The sequence below is a fragment of the Salmo salar genome, chromosome 02 (assembly GCF_965601325.2).
Source record: "Salmo salar chromosome 02, fSalSal1, whole genome shotgun sequence".
NCBI lineage: Eukaryota > Metazoa > Chordata > Actinopteri > Salmoniformes > Salmonidae > Salmo > Salmo salar.
This window is the reverse complement of record NC_138292.1, coordinates 80,505,001-80,517,157: the sequence shown is the minus strand read 5'-3', so window position 1 is coordinate 80,517,157 and position 12,157 is coordinate 80,505,001. Positions and strand designations below refer to the sequence as shown.

Below are 12,157 nucleotides of genomic sequence, written 5' to 3'. Positions count from 1 at the left end.
AGGACTGTATCACTCATACTGCCCTTTAAGACAGGGTGGTCTCCCCTCACAGTAAACACTATCCTACTGTCTAGGACTGTATCACTCATACTGCCCTTTAAGACAGGGTGGTCTCCCCTCACAGTAAACTCTATACTACTGTCTAGGACTGTATCACTCATACTGCCCTTTAAGACAGGGTGGTCTCCCCTCACAGTAAACACTATACTACTGTCTAGGACTGTATCATTCATATTGGTTTATTGTTGTATTTATAGATTGGTTCATCTTGCTAAGTTTTTAGCTTGGTTTTATATTTTGCGTCCTGACTGTGTGCTTTATTGTATTGTGAAGGGGGGTGGAATTGGAAAAGAAGGCACTCTGGGATCCGAGGAGGTGCAAAAAAACACAGCTTTACAAAAGTGTCTCTCCACCAATGGGATCCATCCTGAAGTGCAGCTTATAGGGCATTATCAGTGATATATGTTAGCAAAAGACATTGGAAAGACAACTTTATGGTTGAAAAGAAGTTGAAATTACATCCAATTTTGCTCACAGAGATTGTTGTTGTGTGTAGATTTGTATGCAGGCATATCTCATTGTAGCCTACAGATGGCCTCGAAATTAATTTCCATTCAAATTGACAATAACGTATTGTATGGTATATTATATTGCATCACAGCCTGTATAGTATTCTACTCCCTCTCCACTAAAAGCTGGCTTCAGTCTAGGCACAAGGAGAGGAGGGCAGGAGAGAGAGAGAGAGAGAAGCCAAGCATAGTGCGCCTGACGCAGTGAGATACGGATAGAAGACAGAAAGGCAGAGAACAGAACGGAACAGAAGAGAAGAGAAGAGAAGAGAAGAGAGAGCGCTGCATGCGCGAGACAAGTGTCGGTGGAACGACAGCTCATCTCGCGGCAGCTGTCTGTCGGATGCCGTGGTTGATATTCCCGTGGAGATCCGCAACTGCTACTGCTGCTCTCCTCCTTGAAGGAGAGAGAGGGAGAGATAAAGGAGAGGAGAGGAGCGAGAGAGACATATAGAGGAGAGGAAAGAGAACGGGAAGGGAAGAGCGTGTCACAGAAGCGACAGAAGGGGTTTTGGGTGATATCTGAGATGAATCGCTAACCGTACGGTCAGATTTCTAACCGTTTCGCCGTTTTCACACCAGGTAACTGACATGGATTCATGCTGTTATATTCTATTCGCTGTCTATTCCGTTTCTATACCGTTCTGTCTTCAATAGTGAGGGGGTTGCTTTGCATGGATAACTTTAAATGTCTATAGACTATCAAAGCAGACATTGCTTGCTGCTGCAATTCACCACAGCTTTGATGTATACGGAAGCGCATGTTTCCCCCCTGACTGAGGCAACTCGTTAATGCTGTACTGTACAGAGCTTGTGAGGGATTGGATTTGTGGACAGGATTGGCTACATGTTTTTCTGTTCATACATCGTGTAGCCAATAGATTGTAGCCTATGCATTCTGTAGGTAATGTGTCTTTAGGCTGCGGTCTGAGAGGGCAGTCCGGGTTTCATTCTATCAAATCAAATAGCTAATCAGATTAATTGATTGATCCAACTGCTAAACAAATGGCACACATGGAGATCAATTAATTCGATAGATTGTCAGCCTATTGCCTCTATGTAAAGGCGGGATAATGCCAGTTTTAACCTATGGAATAATGACAGTTTAGGCAAATGGCTACACTTTGCTTCACGTGGGCTCAAAGGACATTCACTAGGCCTACCTTAAATTATAGACTACATAACTGGCTAATGCTAATGTAGCCAAACTATAGTTGGTGACCTAAGAAACATGCATGAAAGAAGGCTAAAGTTCATAAAACATGGGGTTTGAAGTTGTCACATAATTCAATGACTAACGTTCCAGATGTGTGTTGGTGTCTGGTTTAGAATGTTTCGAATGTGGACCGGGGACCAGGGGGTGCCTATATGATGTGATAATGGTTGAGAATGTTCAGAATGTTTTGAATGTGGCCCGGGGACCAGGGGGTGCCTATATGATGTGATAATGGTTTAGAATGTTTAGAATGTGGACCGGGGACCAGGGGGTGCCTATATGATGTGATAATGGTTTAGAATGTGGACCGGGGACCAGGGGGTGCCTATATGATGTGATAATGGTTTAGAATGTTTAGAATGTGGACCGGGGACCAGGGGGTGCCTATATGATGTGATAATGGTTTAGAATGTTTAGAATGTGGACCGGAGACCAGGGGGTGCCTATATGACGTGATAATGGTTTAGAATGTTTAGAATGTCGACCGGGGATCAGGGTGTGCCTATATGACATGGTAAGGCTTTAGAATGTGGACCGGGGACCAGGGGGTGCCTATATGATGTGATAATGGTTTAGAATGTTTAGAATGTGGACCGGGGACCAGGGGGTGCCTATATGATGTGATAATGGTTGAGAATGTTCAGAATGTTTTGAATGTGGCCCGGGGACCAGGGGGTGCCTATATGATGTGATAATGGTTTAGAATGTTTAGAATGTGGACTGGGGACCAGGGGGTGATAATGGTTTAGAATGTTTAGAATGTGGACCGGGGACCAGGGGGTGCCTATATGATGTGATAATGGTTTAGAATGTGGACCGGGGACCAGGGGGTGCCTATATGATGTGATAATGGTTTAGAATGTTTAGAATGTGGACCGGGGACCAGGGGGTACCTATATGACGTGATAATGGTTTAGAATGTTTAGAATGTGGACCGGGGATCAGGGTGTGCCTATATGACATGGTAAGGCTTTAGAATGTGGACCGGGGACCAGGGGGTGCCTATATGATGTGATAATGGTTGAGAATGTTCAGAATGTTTTGAATGTGGCCCGGGGACCAGGGGGTGCCTATATGATGTGATACTGGTTTAGAATGTTTAGAATGTGGACTGGGGACCAGGGGGTGATAATGGTTTAGAATGTTTAGAATGTGGACCGGGGACCAGGGGGTGCCTATATGATGTGATAATGGTTTAGAATGTGGACCGGGGACCAGGGGGTGCCTATATGATGTGATAATGGTTTAGAATGTTTAGAATGTGGACCGGGGACCAGGGGGTACCTATATGACGTGATAATGGTTTAGAATGTTTAGAATGTGGACCGGGGATCAGGGGGTACCTATATGACGTGATAATGGTTTAGAATGTTTAGAATGTGGACCGGGGACCAGGGGGTACCTATATGACGTGATAATGGTTTAGAATGTTTAGAATGTGGACCGGGGATCAGGGTGTGCCTATATGACATGGTAAGGCTTTAGAATGTAGACCGGGGACCAGGGGGTGCCTATATGATGTGATAATGGTTTAGAATGTTTAGAATGTGGACCGGAGACCAGGGGGTGCCTATATGACGTGATAATGGTTTAGAATGTTTAGAATGTGGACCGGGGACCAGGGGGTGCATGTTGTATGTGGCCATGCAGCACCCTTTGTCCACCCCGTTATCCTGAGTGGCTCGTCTTTAGACTGCACAGGATGCACATGCACTATGGTGGGGGCAGACTCCTAGCCTACATGTTGATCCAGCAGTAGTCCAGGACCTTGGACAGCTCCTTCTGTCTCTCTCACACCTAAGGTCGCCTTCTATGCTATAGATTTTATTTAACTGTTTATTATTTTTACAGTTTGTTTTATTAATGGAAATGTTTTCATTTGTTTAAGGGAACCGTCTTTTGAAGTGGTAAATGTTTACCTTTTCTATGTAACTTCACCAGTTTTCTTGGGTTAAAAGACTTGAAGACTGTCTGTAAAAAAAAAAAACATTTTTAAAATGTCCCTAACGGACAATATCATTATGCTACAGTATCATCACTTGGCAGTTGGAACTGTGATGAGGCTTAGGATTTTAACAGTCATCACCCCTGGGCAGCACATGCACCTAAAGCAGGGGTGTCCAACTCATTTCCCCCTGGGGGCAGCATTCGGTCTTCAACGAGGTCCGGAGGGCCGCACTGAAAATGGATTATATTTCCTCGCCTTCAAAATGTGCAAAAAATTGCCCCCCATCTATCGTTTTTGGAATTGGCGATGCTCCTTGACATTTCGGTGATTTATTCAGGATGAACATGTAATTCTGAAGTGAGACTGTGAGAGGTTGTAGGATTATTAGAGAGCAGGACACAGTCAGGTAACTGTATAAATGTAGGTCTGTTATTTCTACACAGTCAGGTAACTGTATAAATGTAGGTCTGTTATCATTTCTACAGTTTCCATTTGGTTTTAGACATTTTAAAGTATATTGAGTTTGTTTTCCCCCTAAAAAAAACAAATGAGAAACACCCGCTGGCCGGATTGGACAATATCTTTGACACCCCTGACCTAAAGCTTCCCTGAGGTGTGTGTGTCATCTAACCCCCTGGTCAAACCCACACACACACCGCTCAATGACACTACGGTGTGTGTGTGTGTTTGTTTGTCTCTCTGTGTGTGTGTGTTTGTTTGTGTCTCTGTGTGTGTGTGTGTGTGTGTTTGGTTGTGTCTCTGTGTGTGTGTTTGTTTGTGTCTCTGTGTGTGTGTGTTTGTTTGTGTCTCTCTCTGTGTGTGTGTGTGTGTTTGTGTCTCTTTCTGTGTGTGTGTGTGTGTTTGTGTGTGTGTGTGTTAATGTGTTGTTATACAGGCAGTTAATCCAGAGGGTTGTGCTGTAGCTACAGTCTGAGGTAACGGTTGTTGTTACTGGCATTGAGTCCCACGAGGTGTGGTCTACTAACTGAGTGTGTGTGTCCATGTTCTACTAACTGAGTGTGTGTGTCCATGGTCTACTAACTGAGTGTGTGTGTCCATGGTCTACTAACTGAGTGTGTGTGTCCATGGTCTACTAACTGAGTGTGTGTGTCCATGGTCTACTAACTGAGTGTGTGTGTCCATGGTCTACTAACTGAGTGTGTGTGTCCATGGTCTACTAACTGAGTGTGTGTGTCCATGGTCTACTAACTGAGTGTGTGTGTCCATGGTCTACTAACTGAGTGTGTGTGTCCATGGTCTACTAACTGAGTGTGTGTGTCCATGGTCTACTAACTGAGTGTGTGTGTCCATGGTCTACTAACTGAGTGTGTGTGTGTGGTGTGTGTGTGTGTGTGTGTGTGTGTGTGTGTGTGTGTGTGTGTGTGTGTGTGTGTGTGTGTGTGTGTGTGTGTGTGTGTGTGTGTGTGTCCATGGTCTATTAACTGAGTATGTGTGTGTGTCCATGGTCTATTAACTGAGTGTGTGTGTGTGTCCATGGTCTATTAACTGAGTGTGTATGTGTGTGTCCATGGTCTAACAGAGGTTTTCCGCTGAGTAACTCTGCCATTGGCTGCGCACCAAAACGCCCTTCTCTGCTCTCCATATCTCTACACCGGTAATGAACGGAACGATCAGACAACACACTGTAAAAACGTTCATGGAGGTCAACAGCCCTGTAACACCGATTACTGTAATAACACCGGTTACTGTAATAACACCAGTTAGTGTAATAACACCGGTTAATGTAATAACACCGGTTAATATAATAACACCAATTAGTGTAATAACACTGGTTAATGTAATTACACCAGTTAGTGTAATAACACCAGTTAGTGTAATAACACCGGTTAATATAATAACACACAATTAGTGTAATAACACTGGTTAATGTAATAACACCAGTTAGTGTAATAACACTGGTTAATATAATAACACCGGTTAATGTAATAACACCGGTTAATGTAATAACACCGGTTAGTGTAATAACACCGGTTAGTGTAATAGCACCTGTTAGTGTAATAACACCGGTTAGTGTAATAGCACCGGTTAGTGTAATAGCACCGGTTAGTGTAATAGCACCGGTTAGTGTAATAGCACCAGTTAGTGTAATAACACCAGTTAGTGTAATAACACATGTTAGTGTAATAAGACCGGTTAATGTAATAACACCGGCTAGTGTAATAACACCGGTTAATGTAATAACACCGGTTAGTGTAATAACACCGGTTAGTGTAATAACACCGGTAAGTGTAACTGGTGTTATTACATTAACCGTTGTTACAAGCCATTCTCCAATTCAATATTGTTTATGCTCATTCTGAGAGGTAATTATCACATTGATTCCACACACACACAACAAGATATCTTTCTATCTCTCTGCAATGCTGAACTGAGAGGGTGTGGAGTAGCAACAAGATATCTTTCTATCTCTCTGCAATGCTGAACAGAGAGGGTGTGGAGTAGCAACAAGATATCTTTCTATCTCTCTGCAATGCTGAACAGAGAGGGTGTGGAGTAGCAACAAGATATCTTTCTATCTCTCTGCAATGCTGAACAGAGAGGGTGTGGAGTAGCAACAAGATATCTTTCTATCTCTGCAATGCTGAACTGAGAGGGTGTGGAGTAGCAACAAGATATCTTTCTATCTCTCTGCAATGCTGAACAGAGAGGGTGTGGAGTAGCAAAAACATATCTTTCTATCTCTCTACAATGCTGAACTGAGAGGGTGTCGAGTAGCATCAAACATTTAGAAATTGACTTTAGAATCCAACGTTTGTCCGTAGGGGAATAAATGTTGATTTTTGACAGTTTCGTTTCGGCATTCATTCTTATTGGTTAAGTTAAAGGTTAAGGTTTGAGAAAGACTTAAAAAAACAAAACCTAGCACTGGGATTGAAACCTCAACCCTCGAAGCCTTAGGCCCATCCACCATCCCCGTCCACAACAACCTGCAAACCCCAAGCCTACTTGATGGTACTAAGACTCAAAATCAAATCAAATGTTATTTGTCACATGCTTCGTAAAGAATCGGTGTAGACTAACAGTAAAATGCTTACTGACGGCTGATTGGCCCTTCCCAACAAATACATAATAACACAAGGAATAAATACACAATGAGTAACTATGTGATGTGCCGGGGTACGATGTAATGGAGGTAAATATGTACATATAGGTAGCGGTACTAGGTAACAGGATAGATAATAGATAGTAACAGCAGTGTATGTGATGTAATGGGGTAACCAGGTACATATAAGTAGGGGTAACTAGATAACAGGATAGATAATAGACAGTAGCAGCAGTGTATGTGATGTGCCGGGGTACGAGGTAATGGAGGTAGATATGTACATATAGGTAGCGGTACTAGGTAACAGGATAGATAATAGACAGTAGCAGCAGTCTATGTGATGAGGTAACAGGATAGATAATAGACAGTAGCAGCAGTGTATGTGATGAGGTAACAGGATAGATAATAGACAGTAGCAGCAGTGTATGTGATGAGGTAACAGGATAGATAATAGACAGTAGCAGCAGTCTATGTGATGAGGTAACAGGATAGATAATAGACAGTAGCAGCAGTGTATGTGATGAGGTAACAGGATAGATAATAGACAGTAGCAGCAGTGTATGTGATGAGGTAACAGGATAGATAATAGACAGTAGCAGCAGTGTATGTGATGAGGTAACAGGATAGATAATAGACAGTAACAGCAGTGTATGTGATGAGGTAACAGGATGGATAATCGACAGTAGCAGCAGTCTATGTGATGAGGTAACAGGATAGATAATAGACAGTAGCAGCAGTCTATGTGATGAGGTAACAGGATAGATAATAGACAGTAGCAGCAGTGTATGTGATGAGGTAACAGGACAGATAGTAGACAGTAACAGCAGTGTATGTGATGAGGTAACAGGATAGATAATAGACAGTAGCAGCAGTCTATGTGATGAGGTAACACGACAGATAATAGACAGTAGCAGCAGTGTATGTGATGAGGTAACAGGATAGATAATAGACAGTAGCAGCAGTCTATGTGATGAGGTAACAGGATAGATAATAGACAGTAGCAGCAGTGTATGTGATGAGTCAACAGGATAAATAATAGACAGTAGCAGCAGTGTATGTGATGAGGTAACAGGATAGATAATAGACAGTAGCAGCAGTGTATGTGATGAGTTAACAGGATAGATAATAGACAGTAACAGCAGTGTATGTGACGTGCCGGGGTACGAGGTAATGGAGATAGATATGTACATATAGGTAGAGATAAAGTGACTAGATAACAGGATAGATAATAGACAGTAGCAGCAGTGTATGTGATGAGGTAACAGGATAGATAATAGACAGTAGCAGCAGTGTATGTGATGAGTCAACAGGATAGATAACAGACAGTAGCAGCAGTGTATGTGATGTGCAGGGGTACGAGGTAATTGAGGTCGATATGTACATATAGGTAGCGATAAAGTGAATAGGTAACAGGATAGATAGTAGACAGTAGCAGCAGTGTATGTGATGAGGTAACAGGATAGATAATAGACAGTAGCAGCAGTGTATGTGATGAGGTAACAGGATAGATAATAGACAGTAGCAGCAGTGTATGTGATGAGGTAACAGGATAGATAATAGACAGTAACAGCAGTGTATGTGATGAGGTAACAGGATAGATAATAGACAGTAGCAGCAGTCTATGTGATGAGGTAACAGGATAGATAATAGACAGTAACAGCAGTGTATGTGATGAGGTAACAGGATAGATAATAGACAGTAGCAGCAGTGTATGTGATGTGCAGGGGTACGAGGTAATTGAGGTAGATATGTACATATTGGTAGAGATAAAGTGACTAGGTAACAGGATAGATAATAGACAGTAGCAGCAGTGTATGTGATGAGGTAACAGGATAGATAATAGACAGTAACAGCAGTGTATGTGATGAGGTAACAGGATAGATAGACAGTAACAGCAGTGTATGTGATGAGGTAACAGGATAGATAGACAGTAACAGCAGTGTATGTGATGAGGTAACAGGATAGATAATAGACAGTAGCAGTAGTGTATGTGATGAGGTAACAGGATAGATAGTAGACAGTAGCAGCAGTGTATTGATGAGGTAACAGGATAGTTTATAGACAGTAGCAGCAGTGTATGTGATGAGGTAACAGGATAGATAATAGACAGTAGCAGCAGTCTATGTGATGAGGTAACAGGATAGATAATAGACAGTAACAGCAGTGTATGTGATGAGGTAACAGGATAGATAATAGACAGTAGCAGCAGTGTATGTGATGAGGTAACAGGATAGATAATAGACAGTAGCAGCAGTCTATGTGATGAGGTAACAGGATAGATAGTAGACAGTAGCAGCAGTGTATGTGATGAGGTAACAGGATAGATAATAGACAGTAGCAGCAGTGTATGTGATGTGCAGGGGTACGAGGTAATTGATGTAGATATGTACATATTGGTAGAGATAAAGTGACTGGGTAACAGGATAGATAATAGACAGTAGCAGCAGTGTATGTGATGAGGTAACAGGATAGATAATAGACAGTAACAGCAGTGTATGTGATGAGGTAACAGGATAGATAGACAGTAACAGCAGTGTATGTGATGAGGTAACAGGATAGATAGACAGTAACAGCAGTGTATGTGATGAGGTAACAGGATAGATAATAGACAGTAGCAGTAGTGTATGTGATGAGGTAACAGGATAGATAGTAGACAGTAGCAGCAGTGTATTGATGAGGTAACAGGATAGTTTATAGACAGTAGCAGCAGTCTATGTGATGAGGTAACAGGATAGATAGTAGACAGTAGCAGCAGTCTATGTGATGAGGTAACAGGATAGATAATAGACAGTAGCAGCAGTGTATGTGATGAGGTAACAGGATAGATAGTAGACAGTAGCAGCAGTGTATTGATGAGGTAACAGGATAGTTTATAGACAGTAGCAGCAGTGTATGTGATGAGGTAACAGGATAGATAATAGACAGTAGCAGCAGTCTATGTGATGAGGTAACAGGATAGATAGTAGACAGTAGCAGCAGTGTATGTGATGAGGTAACAGGATAGATAATAGACAGTAGCAGCAGTGTATGTGATGAGGTAACAGGATAGATAATAGACAGTAGCAGCAGTCTATGTGATGAGGTAACAGGATAGATAGTAGACAGTAGCAGCAGTGTATGTGATGAGGTAACAGGATAGATAATAGACAGTAGCAGCAGTGTATGTGATGAGGTAACAGGATAGATAGTAGACAGTAGCAGCAGTCTATGTGATGAGGTAACAGGATAGATAATAGACAGTAGCAGCAGTGTATGTGATGAGTGAAAAAAGTTAGTACAAAAGGGTCAGTTATTGACCCTATTGGCCTTATAGCTATTGGTTAACTATTTAACTAACTATTTAGCTTTCTTATGGCTTGGGGGTAGAAGCCATTTGGCTTTCAAGAGGTGCCCCACCTGCCAGGGCACCAAGGCCTCACTACTATTAAGTCCCTTTGGATAACAGTGTCTGCTAAGTTACTCAAATGTCAAGTGATAGAGAGATTGATGTTGGAGGGTTAGGTGAAGTGGTGGATAGATGGATAGAGAGGTGGAGGGTTAGGTGAAGTGGTGGATAGAGAGGTGGAGGGTTAGGTGAAGTGGTGGATGGATGGATAGAGAGGTAGAGGGTTAGGTGAAGTGGTGGATGGATGGATAGATAGATAGATAGATGGAGGGTTAGGTGAAGTGGTAGAGTGGTGGATAGAGAGGTGGATGGTTAGGTGAAGTGGTGGAGGGTTAGGTGAAGTGGTGGATGAATGGATGGATGGATAGAGAGGTGGAGGGTTAGGTGAAGTGGTGGATGGATGGATAGAGAGGTAGAGGGTTAGATGAAGTGGTGGATGGATAGATGGATAGAGAGATGGAGGGTTAGGTGAAGTGGTGGATAGATGGATAGAGAGGTGGAGGGTTAGGTGAAGTGGTGGATGGATGGATAGAGAGGTGGAGGGTTAGGTGAAGAGAGAGGTAGAGGGTTAGGTGAAGTGGTGGATGGATGGATAGTTAGGTGAAGTGGTGGATAGATGGATAGAGAGATGGAGGGTTAGGTGGATGGATGGAGAGATGGAGGGTTAGGTGAAGTGGTGGATAGATGGAGGGTTAGATGGATGGATTTTACATTTACATTTACGTCATTTGGCAGATGCTCTTATCCAGAGCGACTTACAGTAGGGAATGCATACATTTCATTTCATGTATTTTTTTGTGCTGGCCCCCCCGTGGGAATCAAACCCACAACCCTGGTGTTGCAAACACCATGCTCTACCAACTGAGCCACAGGGAATGGATGGATGGATGGTTAGATGAAGTGGTGGATAGATGGATAGAGAGAGAGATGGAGGGTTAGATGAAGTGGTGGATAGATGGATAGAGAGAGAGATGGAGGGTTAGGTGAAGTGGTGGATAGATGGATAGAGAGAGAGATGGAGGGTTAGGTGAAGTGGTGGATAGATGGATAGAGAGAGAGATGGAGGGTTAAGTGAAGTGGTGGATAGATGGATAGAGAGAGAGATGGAGGGTTAGGTGAAGTGGTGGATAGATGGATAGAGAGAGAGATGGAGGGTTAAGTGAAGTGGTGGATAGATGGATAGAGAGAGAGATGGAGGGTTAGGTGAAGTGGTGGATAGATGGATAGAGAGAGAGATGGAGGGTTAAGTGAAGTGGTGGATAGATGGATAGAGAGAGAGGTGGAGGGTTAGGTGAAGTTTTGGATGGATGGATGGATAGAGAGAGAGAAAGACACTCAGCAGTAGCTTCTGTCCAGAGGGGTGTGTGTGTGTGTGTGTGTGTGTGTGCGTGTGCGTGTGTGTGTGTGTGCGTGTGTGTGTGTGTGATTGATGAGGAAGCTCCGTTTTCTCCTGAACCACATCCGAACCTCACTAAGGTGGTAATCAGTGGAGAGATAAACCATCTTTCTGTAATTCTAGAATAATATCCACCAGTCGGATCTCTAGACCTTGGCTCACTCTCCTTCTCTCTCGTTCCTCTTTAAACACATTCTTTTATCCATCCTCTCTGATCACTCTCTTTATAGTTTAGTCATTAGATCTGTTTCCCAAAAGCCTTAAAATATCCAACACATCCAAATAATGGTACAGTTCTGTACACGACAGGAGTGAACACAACAGAACAGAAGGGTACAGTTGTCTACACGACAGGAGTGAACACTACAGAACAGAAGGGTATTTTGCGGTCTCTATTTGTGGATGTGGATGATAGCACCACCACACACAGCTTCTGATCTACAGTTTCGTTCCAGATGTCCACCCGTGACCTCACTATCACATCATACGGCTGAAGTTCCTCAGTCACGATGTCACAATCACTCATTGACTGTTGACATTCTACTGGGCTAGTTCTAGAGCTATGATGTCACAATCACT

The 12,157-nt window shown here is 42.9% G+C and overlaps 1 protein-coding gene across 1 annotated transcript in view; it reads left to right on the top strand.

The window, feature by feature from the left end:
* The first annotated feature begins 771 nt into the window (after positions 1-771).
* LOC106564138 (protein ELFN1) overlaps positions 772-12,157 on the top strand; it is a 209,541-nt gene continuing 198,155 nt past the window's right edge. The window contains exon 1 of the mRNA XM_082967451.1: positions 772-1,151. The gene's annotated coding sequence lies outside the window, so the exon portion shown is untranslated. The remainder of the gene's footprint in view (positions 1,152-12,157) is intronic.